The sequence below is a fragment of the Fundulus heteroclitus genome, chromosome 2 (assembly GCF_011125445.2).
Source record: "Fundulus heteroclitus isolate FHET01 chromosome 2, MU-UCD_Fhet_4.1, whole genome shotgun sequence".
NCBI lineage: Eukaryota > Metazoa > Chordata > Actinopteri > Cyprinodontiformes > Fundulidae > Fundulus > Fundulus heteroclitus.
In genome coordinates this window covers 10,897,447-10,916,266 of record NC_046362.1, presented here as the reverse complement: position 1 = coordinate 10,916,266, position 18,820 = coordinate 10,897,447, and the positions used below count along the sequence as shown (strand labels likewise).

The window sequence follows — 18,820 nt, the reverse complement described above, 5'->3', positions numbered from 1 at the left end:
GCAGCCCACTGCTCCCCAAGAGTGATGGGTTAAAAGCAGAGAACAAATTTCGTTGTAATGTGTGTTTCAATGTATGTTTCAATGACAATAAAAATTATATTACTATTACTAAAGTCAATTAGGTAGAGCCGCATACCCAACCATGCCAGGGAAATCTGACCTGCCAAAACAACCCACTACAAAAAGGCGACTTTTTTGTTTTTTTATGAATTTCTTCAGAGAATTCACATATGCAGCGAAATCAACTAGATGAAATAGTTTATACAGTGATGTCAGCACTCCTTTAAGAATACTCTACATATCATTACATGTAATTTACCACAGATCAGCATTCTCATGGTTGCATACAAGAATCTGTAAATAGTATTTATTTGTCATTCAGTTTTGCAACTGTGTTACTAGTAGTTATTCTGATATTAATTCCAAACTTTGTCAGTCTCAATATTTATACAGTAACCCAATCTGAGACTATTTGAGACATATAAAAATCTACTTGGGCCCTAAACTTATTAAACCAAAAAGCAGTGTGTGTAACTTTAAGTCAGAAGGAACAAGCATTATACATTACTTAGTAATTTGTAATGGTATCTGGCCACAAGAGATCGCCCGGCTGAGGGATAGGTGTTAGCTGACTGTGGAGAACAACAAAACAGCAGCTCAGAACAACAACACCAGAAGCACGGTTGCATCCTGCGTTTGGCTGCTACACGAAGGGCGGCCGAAATTCTGGCTCGTGCAAAAAGCAGTTCAGATAAAAGCCTGCCTTCGTCAGTGTTCCCAGTGAGCAGTGAGGGCTTTGGAAATGTGATGCCGAGAGAGAGAGAGAGCTTTGTTTTTTTTATTTTTTTTAAGTCAGGTGTTCCTAATAATAGAAAAGTGCCAGAAGCCTTCTTATTGTTTGTGTTCCCACAGCTCTTTGTCTAGTTTTGTGCTGTAATGATCGGCGATCGGTCGGTTTATTCCCTGCTTATTTCAGCATCGCTGTGTGATTTTGTAGTTTTTCGGCCATTCTTTAAGGCGAGATCCGTGTTCTTTGTGTGTTTTTTTGTGTTCAGGGTTCTAAGGCAGGGTGAATTATTGATGCTGTGTAAATCCAATCTTCCTCATGGCAGGTGTGGCATGTAGAGCTTGTTGTGTGTGTGTGTGTGTGTGTGTGTTCAACAGTGTCATGGAGGAGGAGGAGGACGAGGAGGTGGAGGGAGCAATATTGTAATTAAAAGGAAGTCCGCTCTGCAGTCCAACCCACACACGCAGCCACACAGACTACCTTCCTCACAGTCATTATAACCGTAAACGTTCCTATACATCGAAGTTTGAATCTCCTTCACCTTTACCTTTCAGTTTTTTTTTCCATCTGTCTGACCCTGCTGCACGTTCGTCCTCCCTCCTCCTCCCACCGCCTGCGTCTCTTCCTCTTAACACTTTCGACTCCATCTCCCCGTTGCTAACCGGCGTGCCTGACTCAGAACGCAGCCGTCCGTTTTCACATTGTGGAGCAGGCGGACGAGCTGCTCGGGTTTGGCCAGAGGAATCAGCTCATTGTGCCTGAGCTGTCACCTGCACCACGGAGCAGGGGCGTCCTGGGAAGGGGAAAAAAGGGGAGGCGGGTATAGAAGAAAGAGAGGAGGGCGAACGAGTCAGGAAGGCTGGGATGGATGAAGGAATGTGTGGTCTTCCTCCACTGAGGGACTTGGAAAACACCAATCGAAAAAAAAACAAGTGTGAACTTAAAAGACAACTATTTACTGTGATTCACTAAAGATAATATAAACTGTAATTTGTTTTGATGTAGTGCTTTGGTCCTACTGGTTTTGGAGGCCTTGATGAAGGTATTACAGGCCAAGACCCATTTTACATGTTCACTGATATCTGACTTTGGCAATTTCTATATTTCTTCTTAGAACTATGATTTAACTGAATAATATTTCAATATTAATGACTATAAAAGATAACCAGGTTGCTTGATAGTGGTAGCTTTGAAGCCAGAGTGCATTAAGGAACATTATATTTGTTGTTACATTTACAGAGCATTGACAAGCTAGCAAAAAATAAATAAATAAAAAATTCTCAATCTGACCTGCCAATCACAAGTCAGGGCCAGTAAAGAGAAAGATTTTGATGACACATCTTTTTGACAGCACAAATGTATAATTTGTTACTACCAATATATATGAGGTTTATGGCCTAAATATGAATTCAGATTAAGGAAGTAATAAAGCTGCTACAATGAAAAAAGCTTATCTGGAGATACCTCCCTGTCACAGCGGTAATTGCTGGAAACCGACTTTAAACTGAATAGATGGGTCTGATAGTGATATATTAGATTTAGAAATATGTGAAGGCTAGTGGAAACTGTCTCTGGGCCAGGCTGGTTTACCTGGCTGCTTTTGTCTGCTTCTCAGTCCAGTTTCCAACAGGTTAGGCTTTCAATCTGAATGGTTTTAAACAACATTATTCGCCCCGATGGCTTCTTGAAAATGGTGTTTAAGAATTTGTGAAGTACGCTTGTCCATTGGGAGAGATGAGTCATTTTCAAGAAAGTAGAAGAGAAAATCAACAACTGAAAAGCTATTTTAGAGCTGATTTCATTTCAGTGTTTGCCTGGCTTTATCTGTGTGGACGAGTCACCATAAACACACACACATAAACAAACAGGATATTTCTGTGTGGGTGCTGTTATGCCAAAGAGACATACATCCTCTCATATAAATGATAAATATTTGTTTGCTAATGTTGCTATTTTGCAAAACTTAGTCATATTCAATAAATTAGAATATGCATTACAAAGAGGCTTGTTTACCAGATTAAAAGTACCTTTTGAAAACAAAAACAGCCTTTAAGCTGGTATTAGACATGCTTTGCATCAACCCCCATTTCTGCATGAAAAATTGTGCTTTTTTATTGGTCTGATGCAATATTCTAATCTTAATTGCTGTATTGTTTATTAGCTGGAGGTGGGAAAAATATCCTATTTACCAAAAACAAAGGCTTTAAAACATAATCAGTCTGTGGTAATCTATGTTTCCCACAGTGAATTAAGTTACTGAAATAAAATAACCTTTCAATAATATTCTAGTTTATTGAATATGACTGTACTATATATATATATATATATATATATATATATATATATATATATATATATATATATATATATATATATATATATATATATATATATCCCTTTTGTATATATTTCTGACTATCACACTCTCTCTCTCTCTCTCTCTCTCTCTCTCTCTCTCTCTCTCTCTCTCTCTCTCTCTCTCGTGTGTGTCCACGCTCCTGTGTGTTCATGCATCACTCTGCCATAGACAGGCTGATTCATGCTCTCTCCTTCACCACAGAGCACCGTAGCATACCGTCACTCCCACCCCGCCATCTGCAGCTTGGATCAGAGTTGTTTATTTTTAGCAATATGCGTATTAACAGAGAGTGCAGAAGTTATCCTTTTTCATATTTCTATTGAGCCATTCAACGCAGGACAGATTTCGTTTTGAAAGGGAGGGCAGGAAGCAAAGGATCAGACTGACTAGGTGTTCATTAATGCTTTGTGCTCATCAAAAAACAGTCCAAGTATTTGCCGCAAGGCAGATAGTTTGATGTTTTTCACTCTGCTTTTTCTTGGCCATCTGTTTCTTATTTGAACAGGTGTGTACTTGTGCAAAGCTTTTATGCCGTTTAGAAACCATTCTTTGGTTTGGCTTTCTGTGCCCATTCACTGAAGGCTGGAAATGCAATGCAATGTCAGATAGTATGATACACAAAAATCCTGAGCTAGTTGTTTGATTTAAGTTGTTGCCATACTGTTGCTTTGAGATTAGGCATTGCTGTCCTTATAAACCATTAATTTGACTGTGTATCAAACATGTTCGCTTCAGAAATGTAACATATATTGAATAACTTTGTAGGCTTTTATTCCGCTAATTTGAATCCTGGGGTGCAAGTTCAGGATAATGACGGCAAACATAGTACAATAGCAAGGTTGAGATCAAAGCATATGAACATGTTAGTGACTCAGTCAATGCTCAGACTGTATTACAGTTGAGAATCTGAGGCAAGACTTGAAAAAGGATGTTCAGAGACACGGCCAGTCCAATGTGACTGAGCTTCAGCTATTCTAGGAAGACGGACGAGCAAAACCCCAAGTCTCTAGATGTCAAAGATGGTGGAGATATACCCCAAGGCGGATAAACAATTGATACACGCCACACTTATCAGATTTATATTTGTACAAGGAAACCACGTGCCATTATCATTCTGCTTCACAATTATGTACTGCGTTGTGTTAGTCACATTAACTTCTGATAAAATATGTTGTAACATAGCAGATTGTGAAGTTCCTGTTACAGAGGACTCTGCTTATTCAAGGCAACATATCTCCGCCGTTTTAACAACAAAACAGCCTCTTTAGTCCCAAAGTTCCACGCTCAGAGAAATGGACTTGCACTTCTCTGTGACTTGAAGGGACGTGTGTAATGAAAGACATGCCACAACATCTTTCCAGCAATCTGTCAAATGCGTCACAGTCTGAACCCCTCTGAGCTTCTTGCGACGGCAGAAAAATGAGGGGCGTGTGAGAAAAAGAGAATAATGCACTGATCTGTGTTGGTCTATCTCATTAAACTACACCGAGGTTTGTGGTATTAACACGACAAACGGTGAGAAACTTTAAAGAGTGCAGATCTTGTCGGAGGGGGCTGTATGGTGACCTGCTCAGTTGTTCTGTAGAGGCTGGGTTGAGGAGACAGGTGGTTGGGGAGTAGACCTCCCAGCATGGGGGAAGATGAAGATTAGAAGAAGTGTGGAAGAAGGAATATTTGGTTGCCCTCCTGCTGCCACACGCATGCCCATCAAAGATCGCTGCTGGTGACACCGAGCCGCCTCAGCTGTTGTTTTGGTTGGTTCATGACACTAATGAGAACTAATGAAATTTAAACCACAGCTTCATCAGCGAGTTCTGCTCTTCCTGCTCGTAAACTACGGGCTTAATGCAGTAGAGCTGTGTAAAGTGAAACTACCATTCACCCGCCCAGCCCTAGCCTATACGTTATGCATCAGCAGGCCTGGCTGTTTTTGCTTATGGCCGTAGCGCTTCCAACGGTAATGAACAGCCTGGATGGCGCGCCCCGTGCGGCATCGATTGCGCTCTCTCACACAGACGGCGGATGGAAATTGGCCCTGGTGGGGAAGCATAGGCGGCGCACACATGCCTACGCCGTCTGTGGATGCATATGGACACCGAGATCAGAGCACATACACATACAGAGAGAATGAGTACAAGGGAGACAGTGTGTGTCTATTATCACCCACGGACGCTCGATGCTCACTGGACTGGGGATGATCTTCTTATGGGTGACAGTATGGGCCGTATAAGAGGAAGAAACCTGCTCAGTGGACCTCTCCCTCCTTTTGCTGTGGAGTACTTTTGGAAATCTTCCACCTCCCCTCATGTCCTCAGCTGGTGTGCTCTGCAGTTGGAGGCAAGCCCCATCCAGACACTGTGTCAAAGCAGGCTGCAATGCTTCCTCTCCTGCTTCATTAGCACATGAATGGTTGCCATATTGCAGTATACATTCTGTCACATTCTGGCAGGCCACTCAGAGTCATTGGCTAGTTAACAATACATAAGGGGAGCTGGATTTTCATCAAATGATGCATAAAAAGCAAAAAATAACAATATATCAAAGTCTCTTGGGGCCATAATTAGACCAGTCATGAAGAACAAAGCTGTTTAGTGAGTTTATCTTGAATGGAAAGACTCACCCTGGAAATATCTGCATAATATCTAAAGATCCTCAGGGAGATTGTGCAGCAAATAAAAAAGGAATGGAGTCTGTACAAAAACACATAAAGAAAAGGCTATATATAAACCAAAATAATTGCCAGTTGTAACAATGTTGCTATTGCCTATTTAGAAAAAAGTATTATCTTTTTATTTCCCAGCAGCAGTAAAAGATGTTGACGTTCTCTTTGTCGAAATGCAATATTCTAGAAATAATAATACATTTGTTGCAGTGTTAGATCCTCCTTTCATTTTTATTAAAGTAGGACAATGAGCATCTAGAGTCACAAATAGAATTAAAAAGGATTAAATAAGGTACAATCTTTGCAATAAGCTGATGAGTGAGTCCACCACATCTAAGGGCATTTGGAAATGTTGGAACCATTTTATGACTCTCAGAGTAAAAGTAAGAATCTACTGTTCAGCCCAAACTTATTTAAACCCTGGTAGATTCAAGTTTAAAGTAATAATTCTAATTTTACTATCATGGTCCTTTATATTATCATCAAATGAAGAAACTTCAGGTGGCTACAGTGTTTAGTCCCAGACTTTGGATATAAGTGATTTAAGAACGATGCAGTTCCTGATTTGTCTTCAGAATGGCACAAAACTCAAAGATAGATTTCGTGAACAATTTGAAAGAACTTCTCAATGACCTACAGGTAGAAATATCCACTTGTAGGTGCTTTGAATATTTATTTCAAAGAAATAGCTGAATGTTTATGTATGTTTACTGTTGACCAGCTTGATTGTAGGCTGCACAGTGGTACAGTTGCTAGCATTGTTGCTTTGCAGCAAGAAGGTCCTGGATTCAAATCCTGGCCTCTGGTCTTTATCTGTATGCAGTTAAAATGTTTTCCCTGTGCATTCGTGGGTCCAAAAAAAAAAAAACACATAACTGGTCTGTACATCGCCTGTTGTGAGGGCGTTTGTCTTTCAGTTGCCTGTGTTGGACTGGCAACCTGTCTAGGATGTAGCCCTTGCCCATTAATTGCCATAGATAGGAAACCATCCCCCCATGTGATGGATGGTTTCCTTGCTGTCACTTGTGTCTTCCTGTGTACCTTACTTGCCCTGTTTTTAAAAAAAAAAATATCTCAATGTCATTGAGTTTTTGTTTCCTGGTTAAGTAAAGGTTAAATTAATAAAATAAAGAATATAGAAATATTTTGTGCAAGTGTATCTGTAGATGTACACAACATTTTGTGAAGTGAAATAACTTTCAATTATTAAAAAAATGATTTTAACATGTTTTACTCCTTTTTCTGTCTTGTTATAAAGACTAATGAGCTTTTTCCAGGTAAGGAATATAAAGTTAATACATAGTAAGCACATCTATCTGGGAGAATAAAAGGGTTTCAAGTCTCTTTTTTTTTGCAATCACTGACAAACATTTTCCTCTTTGATAGTTTTTGTAAATGGACGGTTGTTTTGCATGATCCCTGTAATCATCTGACTAGCTTTGCACTGAACGTCAACATTGCGGCATTTACTGGATTCAGTTGTTGACCGTTAATGACAGGAGTCATATTAAACCTACAGATGGAAATCCCATTTCTACGGTATTATTTTGCATTACAGAGACCAGGAAAGGTGTGAATACATAAGAGAAGAAAAGAAGTGCTGGCCCACTTTTCCCTTCCGCTGTTTGAAGTGTTGTGTGTGTGTTTTGGATTGTGTCTCTGAGGCTCTTTGAGTAAAAAAGAAATACGATACGCACTGGTCCTTAACCTCTGGGATGGTCTGCTGCCTCTGTGTGGTAAATCTCTTCTATACCACCCTTGCCTTGTCATTTTTACTGCTCTCTCTCTCTCTCTCTCTCTCTCTCTCTCTCTCTCTCTCTCTCTCTGTCTGTCTTGTGTTTGTCCATGTTAACACTTCAGTCCTGTCAGTGAGTCTCATGGCACCATGGAAACCAGTAACACCACTCTCCAGCAACAGTGTCACACTGTGTATAGGTTTGTGTGTGTGTGTCCGTGTGTGTGTGTGTGCCGATGGGTGGGATCCGGGTGTTGTTTAGCTTCAAATAGCTGAGGAGAGGTCACGGCCGTCTCTCTGGGGGTCTTTGTGTAATTCATGTAAATTGTCTAAATAACCTGACCACTTTCTTTGAGCTCTGTCTTCTTGATTGACAGGCTTTTTTTTTTTTTTTTTTTTTAATTGTGTATTTTTTTTCTAATTCTGTTAGCTGCAGTGCTGGTCAGAAGTTTACATACAATTGTTTTTGCATTTAATGATGCATTTAAAGAGGTGTTTTTTTCAAGGTGGAGCTATTATACAAAAAAATACACTTTTCATAGCAGACAAAGATGGAGGTGTTTGGCTACAATGTAAAGAGAAATGTTTGAAGGAGTCATTCAACCCTAAGAACCTCTGCAAAGCCTTGGTCCCTTTAGGCTTGTAAAGTGCACTATAAGCAAAGGTTGATTGATTGATTAAAAAACAGTGAACAAACTGGTAAGCATGATGATAGTGGTATCATGCTGTGGAGTAAATTGAGGCCTTGTTTACTGGTGCGGTAGACATATTGGTTGGGAAAATTCAATTCAGTTTATCTCTATTGCGCCACTTCTGAACAAATCTCACCTCGAGGGACTTAACAAAGTCAATTCACTCTGTTGAGACGGACAGTTTGGTTTGGTATCAAACGAAACCCAGCAGGTTGCATCAAGTCATTGACTTGGTGCATTCACACATCCTGGATGTGTAGTAACAGTAGACAGTCGCTTGTATTGTGTCATAGACTTTGCTTCATATCGAGCATGCATATAGTGTCCATGAAAAGGAAAAACTCCCCTTTAACAGAAAGAAACCTCCAGCAGAACCAGGCTCAGTGTGAACGGCCATCTGCCACGACTGACTGGGGGTTTGAGAGGACAGAGGAGAGACACAAAAACAGCACAGGACGCACTGACTCAGGGGTACTTTCTGTGTCAGAGAGTAATGAAGGATGACTACATTCACATTCCTCAACATCGTCTCAAGACAATCATCTAACATTAATCATTTCTGAAATGGCCCTGGCCTTCGCCCCATGGAACATACTTTGTTCAAAGGCTGGTTACAAACAACCAAGATTTTTAAGCACAAATAATTGTCCAAAATCCAGCCATAGTTAATCCAGGAACTGGTTCATAGCAACAAAATAATGAAGTTGTTTTTATGTTTATTATATGCTGAAAAGAAAACTGTCCAAATTAATCTGTCAGGCCCATGGCTGGTGTATGTAAACTTCTGACCAGACCTGTACATATCCCTCTTCAGCACCTCAGCTCTCAGAGCCCCCCTTCTGTTCACGTTTTAATGAGTTGATCCAGAGGTAACGAGACCTAAATTGATACAGACATGGATGAGGACAATGAAAAGCAATTGCCTGAGGACAGTGCTTTCTATTCCTATCATGTCAGTGTCATGCTTTATTAGTTCATACAGGAGAACATCCAAACAGTTTTCTCCTCGACGTGACCTGAAAACACATAAGAGCACCTTTTTTGTATGACGGGTTGGAACAGACACAGTCTTGAGGATTACTGAGCAAACATTAGAGAGCTAAATCACCAATACTTGTTATTTAATTCTGTCGCTGGGAGTAGTTCACAAGTGTCCCACCACCCCGCCTTGATAGTGTGGTGAACCCAGACCCTTGTTTTCACCCCGAGCCAATCATATTTCATTCCCATTCACACTTCTGACAAGGAAATTCAAAAGAAGCCCTCACCATGGACGCCCATGGACACCCACGTACACACAGGCACAAACACACACTCTAGTTAGGACTGCATAATTTCACTGCCGCACGAACTTTGCTCTGGTAAAAGTTGCCATTGAAATATTGTAAATCTATTGGTGTCATGACAAAGAGCAGGCAGCGCTTGCGCTCCTATCTCAGTGTGTTGTCTAAAGGAGCAATGGGCCGGCGGGGATCGCCCAGTGTCTCTGCTCTACAGAGTCAGTGTGCAGAAATAATGCCCATTAGACTTGGTCAATCACACCCCTCGCTCAGAGAAATATGGCTCTTTCTCCTGTTTCATACAATAATCCATACGCTTCAGTCCTATCCATCATCTCTCTGAAAAGTGTCTGCTCCCGTGAATGCTTTTATTTTAATTTCTTAAAATTAATGCCATTTCACGCGGCGACGTCAAAGCTAATAAACCTTTACATGCTGAGTTGTTAACATATAAAAAGGCTAGAGGCCGTTCATTACGAAATTAAAAGTAAAGCCGCAGCCTAGGCGAACTGTTTAGACTGCAAGTAGGTGGAAATGATATACGTGCAGTTCAACAGTAAGCATCTTGTTGGGCCCAGGTTACATTTTAACATGTTTTGTGACGTCACAAATGTGGATTTGGAAATTAATAGATGCCACACCCTTGTTAATAATTGATAATTGAACTTTATTGATCTCACAATGGAGAAATTCACTTCTGCATCTTAACCCATCCCCTTGGGGAGCAGTGGGCTGCCATGTGCGGCACCTGGGGCACAATCAGGGGTTAAGGGTCTTGCTCAGGGACCCAGAGTGCCAGGACCGGGGATTGAACTGAGTACTTGCAACCTTCTCTGAGTGCAAGCGCGTTGCTCTAACCACTCGGCCACGACTCCACCCAGAACCAGATTCTGTCAGGAGTGGGACAGAATCTGTTGAAGCAATGCAATGCAATGTTGAAGCACTGCATAAAACTTTTTTTTGTTTTTATTTTGTTTCTGTTGAGATAATGTCTCCCTGTAAGAAAAAAACAACTGAAGATGTTCAAATTGATTTGGGCTTCAATAGTTGAAGACATTGTTTAGTGGCTTAGGGGTTTGGGCTTTGCCACTTTGGCATTGGGGTATGAGGATGGTGGCACTGAGGCGATGCTGTCCCTAGGCAGACTGGAAATTCGGGTGCTGCCCTGGAGTGGCAGTGGGCATGACATGGAGGTGTCGGTGGTGGGATGAAGGTGTTTTGGATGCTGGCACTGAGGCGGGGTTTCAGCATCGACCGCTGTGGCCTCTTGTTTGGCCCGCTGCTGCCCCTGACTGGTTTGGGTGGATTTGGGGCGAGGCCCCTGGGTGACTTAGGTCCTGCTTTGGCTCCTGGTAAGGGGTATTTCTGAGCACTGGCGGGGAAGCTTCCCCTGCACGCTTAACTCAGTGTGTGGGCTGGAGGGCTTGGTGGCTTGGACTTAGTGGGCAGGGGGCGTGCGAGTGTGGGTTTGGTAGATTTGGATCTGAGGCCTGGGGGTAAGGTAATGGATTCAGGTTATGCCTGGGTCAACAGTGTGGGTTTGAAGGCTGGGTGCACCTGCCGGGGCCCACATGGTGTCTGCGGTCCTGGCTGATCCGGTGAGTCTCTGGATCCTTGTGCACGGTGTGGTCCTTCTGCTTTCCCCTTTTGACCCCTGGGGGCTAGCTCACCAGGCATAATGGTCATGTGCCTTCCTTACCATAGTTCTCCTGAATTCTAGCTGCTACGCTGGAAGGTTACTGTTACATTAATGTGACCTGCCTACTTTAATGCTGGATTGAATCTGAATTCAATAAAATCAATCACACAATTAGGGCACCATCTTGAGTTATCCTTTCTGTTGCACATGTAGACCTTCAAGGTTCTGGGTTTGTATCCTACAGACTGCCACTCTGGGTCTCTGATCAGTTCTGACAGGCAAAAGTTGCACTTTCTAAGGTAACTATTTTCCCTTTGAAATTAATGAAGCACTAATCAGAGATTGGCAGCCAATTTCCAATCTCCAGTTTCTGTATGATATGAATACTGGTAGTCTCCAAATTCTCTTTAGCACTCTTATAATCTTGTTAGTGTAGAGTGGTTTGGACATGTGTTTTTTGTTTTTCGCTTTTAATTGGTATAACAGTCAAAAACACAAACTCAAAAAAAATGACGCAACATAACTGTCAGATACTGAAAATAGAAGCTGTCTAGAAAAAAGGGTGATAAACAACTCCTAGATTTAAAATAAATTAATGTGGCCTGCATGCAATGTTGCTCACAAAGAGGGTTAAGAAATGTAATTAACAGAATTCAAAATATTTCTAAATGCTTCCTTTGAGCAGTCATTAATTATTTATACAGTGTGAGTCACTGTAAACCGGTTGTAAGATGGAGACAAATTGATTCCCTACATGAATGCAGACCCTTACCTTGTTTGTCATTACCACATGTTCAGTGACACAGATGATATGCTGCAGAGAAATAAAATAAAGCAACTCATTTGCAGAAGTCGGGATCAGTTTAAAAGTTGAAGCCTGAATAAACGGCTGACCTGCCTCCATGGAAAACAGTTTTCTTCTTCTGTGCTTCCTGTCACTTTGTTTTTTAAACAAATGATCCTGAAAATAGCCGAATGTAAGCTGTCCTGCTTCAGTAAACCCACACTGAAGAGTTTTATTGTTATAATTACTGTAACTGAGAAGTATCCAGCTGCAAACGTCCTTCTCAGGCCTCGCCCACACGTCATGAATTCTTTGCTTTCATGCTCAGCACCTACACCAAGTCATGACTGCGCCACCTACCTCTGACTGACCGGAAACCCAAACACTAAAGACAAATTACATTAATATGTTGCTAAATGATAAACTGTTTGTTCCATTTGTTCTTTTTATTTGCACTATATAAAAACAGCAACAAATCTCAACAAGAATAAAGCTAAATATGCTTGAGATAAGAAAATCTTAAGGGGCTTATTTGACTCTCACCTGAGTTTATTTACATTTATTATACTTACGTAAATTAAAGATCTAAGTGACAGTATAAAAAAACATAAACAAATGGCACCCAAAATAATTTTCCTAAGTACGTTTTGTTCAGAAGAATATTTCTAAGTCTATCTTTGAAATTTTACTTGTATAAATCCATGTATAGTTCGTTCTTTGTTTTTGTTTTTTGAAACAGAAAGACCAAAGAACGAATCGGGCACGGATTTAGACAGAAGTACAATTTGAATATTGTGTTCCACAATTGGACCCCTCTATGCTGAATGAAAAATGTTTTCCTGTATTATGATTGAGTTCATTGCTATCTGTTGTGAATAAGGTTTTACAAGAAACAAAATATAAGGCTACCCAAAAAGTTGAATATAATTTTATATTAAAATATTTGATTATTTAAAAAGCGGCACTGGAAGTTCAAACCTAAGGCTAAATATCACGATCAAAATATATTTTGCTAAACAAATAGTTTATGACTATAGCAAGAATGGGTAGCGCCCCATACAGTTTTACAACGTATAAGTCACAGATATCAACAAGTAAAGAGCTAACAAGCACCTTAGATAAACTAAACTACAGAGCTTAGTATGGTGGTTGCATTTTTTGATCTGAAAAAGATCAGATTTTAAGTTTCTCATTGTCGTTTTTCCCAGTTCCTGTGAGTGTTTGATTTTTCGGTTAATCTTTGTTTGAACTTTTTGTAATGGAAAGCAAAAGATCCAGAATCTTCCCACACAAATTTTGAACCCAGGAGAAAATGTCTGCTTTCGATGTGTGTTGGTACTCAGACAGGGCCTGGGTATGCCCAAAGTCTGTGTTGTGACATTTGAGTTTAAACAGGATATTTTACCAACCCAAACCAACAATTGCAAATCCATATAAACAGGTTCTGTTTCTCAGAGATGGTGTGAAAGAAAATAAAATATTTTATGGGTGTTTTGCAGTAAGAGGGCCGGGTGCACGTCGCAAAAAGCTAGCATTAACAGGAAAGAAACAGGAGATGATGAAGCATCATCAGCTAGTAAGTAAAATCTTGGGCACAATCGGGCCTTTTAAATAGACAGGAGTCCTAAGCATATTGCTAACTTGATTACTAGGTGGCTACCAGCCAACAAAGCCATTTTTTTTAGTGTCTTAAGATTTTTCGGAAGAAATTGCCTCAACATTTATTTTGGCTTTTTGCAAATAAAAATGATTGCGGTAATCTTAACTGACCTGAACCAGGAAAGGTTTAGTCGGATTTAATGTCAGACCGAGTCAGAACAATAGAAATGTATCCTTTTGTACAGGGTATGTAAATATCTTCGCCTTACCTTTAGTGGTCACTTGATGCTAAATCTTGCAGCTACAGCTCTTTGCTAGAATAACGACCTGAATCAGTTTTTCGTTTGCCAAGTTTATTTCATTGTGTGTATATCTTTATCTATCTATCTATCTATCTATCTATCTATCTATCTATCTATCTATCTATCTATCTATCTATCTATCTATCTATCTATCTATCTATCTATCTATCTATCTATCTATCTATCTATCTATCTATCTATCTATCTATCTAATATATATATATATATATATATATATATATATATTTTTTTTTTTTTTTTTGTTTTGTTTTTTTTTTGTTTTATTTTTTTTTTTGAAGAAGAAGAACTCCAGCTGCTATGCCACATTTCTTTCAATTTTTAGACTTGTCACCCTCTTATCTTTTTTCTGTGGCTCAGTGGATCACTTAAACAATTTCACATCTTAAAACAACTGGAGGTGGGACACATTCTGTCATTATTTGTTGTTGTTGTAGGCAGTAGGTTATTACTTAAGTTGCTAAATAGATGGCAGCTTTTTCACTGTGACAGAACGCAAACACATGACCTCTGATAACTTTAAAACTCCTAACTTCTACATGTCTTGAGTAAAAGCACTGAAAACAGTTATAAACTGGTGAAAAGATGTGAGGCAAAGAGCTATTTGGACAAAGAGGGCTAAGTGATTGTTCAGCGGGATGGACGTTGCTCTTTGACGCAGATAATGTTACATTTTCTGGGCTTTTGTCACGAGAGGAGGGTTATTTAAGGCCGGGTGCAGAGAAAAGCCATTCTCTCAAACCATTGTTGCCCTCTGCAACCATAGCTAACAGACGTCAAAAGACTTTTCACATCCATTCTTTTAAAATGGGCCGCGATAATGCTGGTGAGGAGTCGGCAATAAATAAGCTTCCCCTCACTGAGTCAACTAGATTAGATTGCACGGGGACATCTGTCGGGTGTAGCTGAGCACTTTCATTGGCTTCTAACTGTATGAGAAAGGAAGTGTTTAGGATGTGCCCGGAGGCTTTTCCCCCCATTTTTTTTATCTAAGTTGCTGCTCTATTTCTGCGTCCATCTCCACCCTCCATTGAAGATTGAGGAGGCTCTATTGAGTCGAGCACATTTAGCAAAGCCGACAGTTGTTTTCATCCAGACTATGCACAGTTCGACTTAACATGAAATTAAAGTGTCAGGTTGGCTTTAATGTTCTGCCAAATTCATATAGCCCAATGTTGCACCCTGTCTTCCGCTTGTTCTCCTCGACGTTTGGTCTCTGATCCAAAACAAACAAGTTTCTTTAAAAAGTCTGAAGCTCCTGCGCAAACACGTCTCCAAAACCCAACTCGGTAACTTTTGCGGACTCGGGTGGCCGTTCATGCGATAGCAGGAAATGTTTAACCCGTATTGTGGATAGACAAAAGGTCGTTTTAATCCCAGCGAGAGAGGGGAGTGGTGGGTTTGTGGGTGGGGAGGAGGGGGAGGAAGGTTGGTGGGTGTGTTAGTGGAGGCAGATTCTTTTTTTTTTTTGAGGGGAAACAGCTCCTCTCTCTCTACTGTCACTCAGTCACAGCCGATACATCGAGGAATACACAGCTGCTGGGATTATGACCGCCGAACTCCGCTTTCATCCGGCAAATACAAAAGCTGACAGGATCTGTCCAAACTGATGCCTACGAAGATTAAGGTGAGGCATCGTGTTTCCTATTCAAAGGTCAACGAGTAGTGGTTATGTAAAAAGTGTTGATGATAGGATCTGCAGGTGGCGTACAAAAAGCAGTTTTTATGTTGGATAAAATAGGAAGACAATGATTACTTAATACTTAATGATATATTAGAAGCCAAATTATTACTTGTGACAACTTACTGATATCAAAAAAGGTACCGGCAAGAAACAGGTCCCATTCTAAAGGATGTTTCACATATTTATTATTGATTAAAGGGATTATAACCAAGACAACAGAATTATAAAAAGCGTTCACGGTAAAAGCTTATTTACTAGATTGTTTTTAGAGGAGAACAGTACAATGATAAAGATGATGAAGAAGCAGAAGATGAGTCAGTGAGTGTGTCTGTCTTTATTCAGATATTTATTCTAGTTATTCTCCTTTCATTGCAAAAATAAAAAGCCAAACAGAACCCATATCTGTCCACAAAAGCTAGGTCTTCTGAATTCAGGTCCTCACTTTTCCTATTCTAATAATTTCACACATTTTTGGCATCAACGGTGCTTCTGTGCCTCTTCTATGTCCGCATTCTACCTCTCATTAGCTGACATTTAAACACACAGCCTGCTTATGGGTGATGTGGATCTCCCTTCACATGAGTGATGCACACACAAACACACATTTATTTAAGTATTTTCTATAGAATAAGTTAGATACATCCAAATTCTAGTCTTCAAATGTTTTTAGTGTTAACTCGAAAAAGTGAAGGAAGTCTTCTCTTGGAAGGAACCAAATACTGTTTCCTTCTGAGAGAAGGGGGAAAAAAAACATGTGGCATTATTGGGAGTCAAGCTTGATCAACTTGTTGACTTGAGCTACGGGCTGGTTTCTGTTGTGAAGCCTACAGAGGTTTTAAAATGTGTCAATATTTGCAATATTGCAATATTTCTGAGCTGTGTGAAAACGAAATTTCGTTCTGTATGCACTCTGTGTATACAGAATGACAATAAAGAAAGTCTAAGTCTAAGTCTAAGTCTAAGTCTAATTTCAAAGCTGCTAAAACTGTGTCCTTTTAAAGAGATGCCAGAGAAAGCATCAGAGTGACCACCCTTTTCTCCAGGTGTGTACTGTAGACCATAGACCAATGAAGAACCTCCAGTCTGTTATACCTTGAAACCTTGGTAGTAAAGTTAAGTGAAATAATCTTATTATCTGCTAAAAAATGCATAAAGCTCCTTTAAAAGGAGGTTTTAAGAATGTGTAAAGAATAAAAAAAAAACACAAGGGCATTCTTATTGCTTTGAAGCGAGTTTAGCAGATATCTTGTTAGTAAAACTGCCTTACTGTCATGTCAGTCAGGTGCTGGTTATTCTAGCCTTGTACTGGAGGTACAAACAGGCACATTTATCTGGAGCCCTGTTAATAATTTTTGCCTAAACCTGCTACTCCCTTGTAACATAATGTAGTAAATACTTAGGAACTTCTTATGATAATAATTTGACTCATAAGTATTAAAGGGCAAAATTTACCATAAAAGAAAACCAATATTTTATTATTTTTATGTGCAGCCCTTGCATATTTCTTCAGTTTTTTGCTTATTCTCAGATCATCAAAACAAACGATTACTTCTGTTTTTCATCTAATTATTTTCTTAAGCGCAGGGCGGGGTGTGTTTGATATATTATAGCATACTTTGTGTTGTGAGACAGGCCTGTTCAGGTGATTTCTCGATCCTACGGGTCGTAGCACTCAGGCCTAGACGTGGCTGGGGAAATTGAGCCAGCTAGTGGAAGCACAATAAGTTGTTGACCGGGAAATACCTCTTCGAACCTAATGTAATGCATTTGCGATGCATTTGTGAAGAACCATTCTGGTTCACCGATTGAATCAACTGATACCAATCAGTTGCTCACTATCCTTAGCTTGCAGCTTGACACGTTTGTGATCCTGTGATTGTTGAAGCAACATTGTAAAAAGGCATAAATATTGAAAATAAAACCAAGGTGTTCAGAAGAAAGATGGTAAATCATCCACATAGGTTACAGGAGCAGCAGTATCTAGCACCAAATCAGGCTGCTTGTGTTTATCTTGCAGTTAATTAGACTAAAATCTGGTTTTACTCTGGGCCTGTACAAGTTTCAACAGCCTGTTAACTCTGGCATTACTCACAGCATGAAAACGGTCCCAGAGGTGTTGAGGATCTCTTGCTGAGAGCTGTGTTGTTGTCTCGTTCACTTGCCACAGTCTGGCTATTTTCAGCCCCACTACCACATCCCCTTCTTCCTATCTCCTTGGCAACAGATCTAGACTGAACTCTGCCCGGCTCTGTGGGGTCCGAGGGCAGAGGTGGGGCAGTGGGACGGCGGGCCCGACGTCGTGGGGCGAGGCCCGCTTTTGATGGGATCAGGCTTTGGATCCCTCCAACAGGATGTGGAAAGGTCATTTCGTTGCTGTGTCTTATTTAGAGTTATCAGCGGCATAAGCCTCTCACGGCGATCTACTAAATCCACGGGAGAAGCAGAAACCATCAATTGCGTTTGGTACGAGAGCTCTGAGGTGCATGTCTGTACTGTTTCTGTGAAGTCAGCAACGGTGTCAGCACTAATACAAGGTGATATTTGAAGAGAAAAACATCTATGTCAGTGTTTTCAAAGTCTGGGTCAGAAACCTTCTAAATCCAGGGCTATGGGAACATCCTTTTCTTATCTGTTGTTTTCTCCAATCCTTTTTGAGTAGACATTTATTGACGACCCGTATGTTGTCGAAGTCAAATAATTGCACAGCTGGTTGAAATCAATGATGCATGGTTTCAGGGAAGGTAGGACGAGAAGGCTCATGATAAGTTTTAGATATGCAAAGAGTTGAATAAGGAGGAAACCTGCAGCTGACGATAGCCTCCGTGTGACGACGCCAAAAGCAGTGCTTGTATTTAACCATGTGTATTCCTCTCATTTGGGCCTCCAGACTCTTATTTTGAGCAGCAGACTGAAGTCGATAAGCCTTTTGCTACAAGTAAATTGGATTGGCTTCTTCAATCATTTTGCCTGTCAATCCCTTGGAGCATGTCTGCGTTCACCATGAGAGGCTATAAAAGAAAAGATGTAAGAGGATTGGGCATGAAAAAAATAACGTCAAAGCAAAAGAGTCCTTACAGATTGTTTTGAATGAAACCTTGTTGAAGGAAGTGCTTTCATCGCCATGTTTGTAGAGAGATTCGACATTTGGCGTGCTGTCTAAGGTCAAGACACATCTCCCACAGCTCATTGAAGGACGATGGAGAGAGGTGAAGGGAGAGGACAGATAAAAGCATGACATCGTGGGCGAGACGTGACAGAAGGAGATAAACGGGATGATGC

The 18,820-nt window shown here is 40.4% G+C and overlaps 1 protein-coding gene across 18 annotated transcripts in view; it reads left to right on the top strand.

Moving 5' to 3' along the window:
* Positions 1–18,820, top strand: part of LOC105938498 (neuronal cell adhesion molecule) — a 111,710-nt gene that overhangs the window by 34,029 nt on the left and 58,861 nt on the right. The window contains exon 1 of one of the 18 annotated variants that reach the window (XM_036147398.1): positions 15,356–15,484. The exons of the other annotated variants lie outside the window; for them this stretch is intronic. The gene's annotated coding sequence lies outside the window, so the exon portion shown is untranslated. Of the gene's footprint in view, positions 1–15,355; positions 15,485–18,820 lie in introns of those variants that run through there. 18 annotated transcript variants of the gene reach the window in all.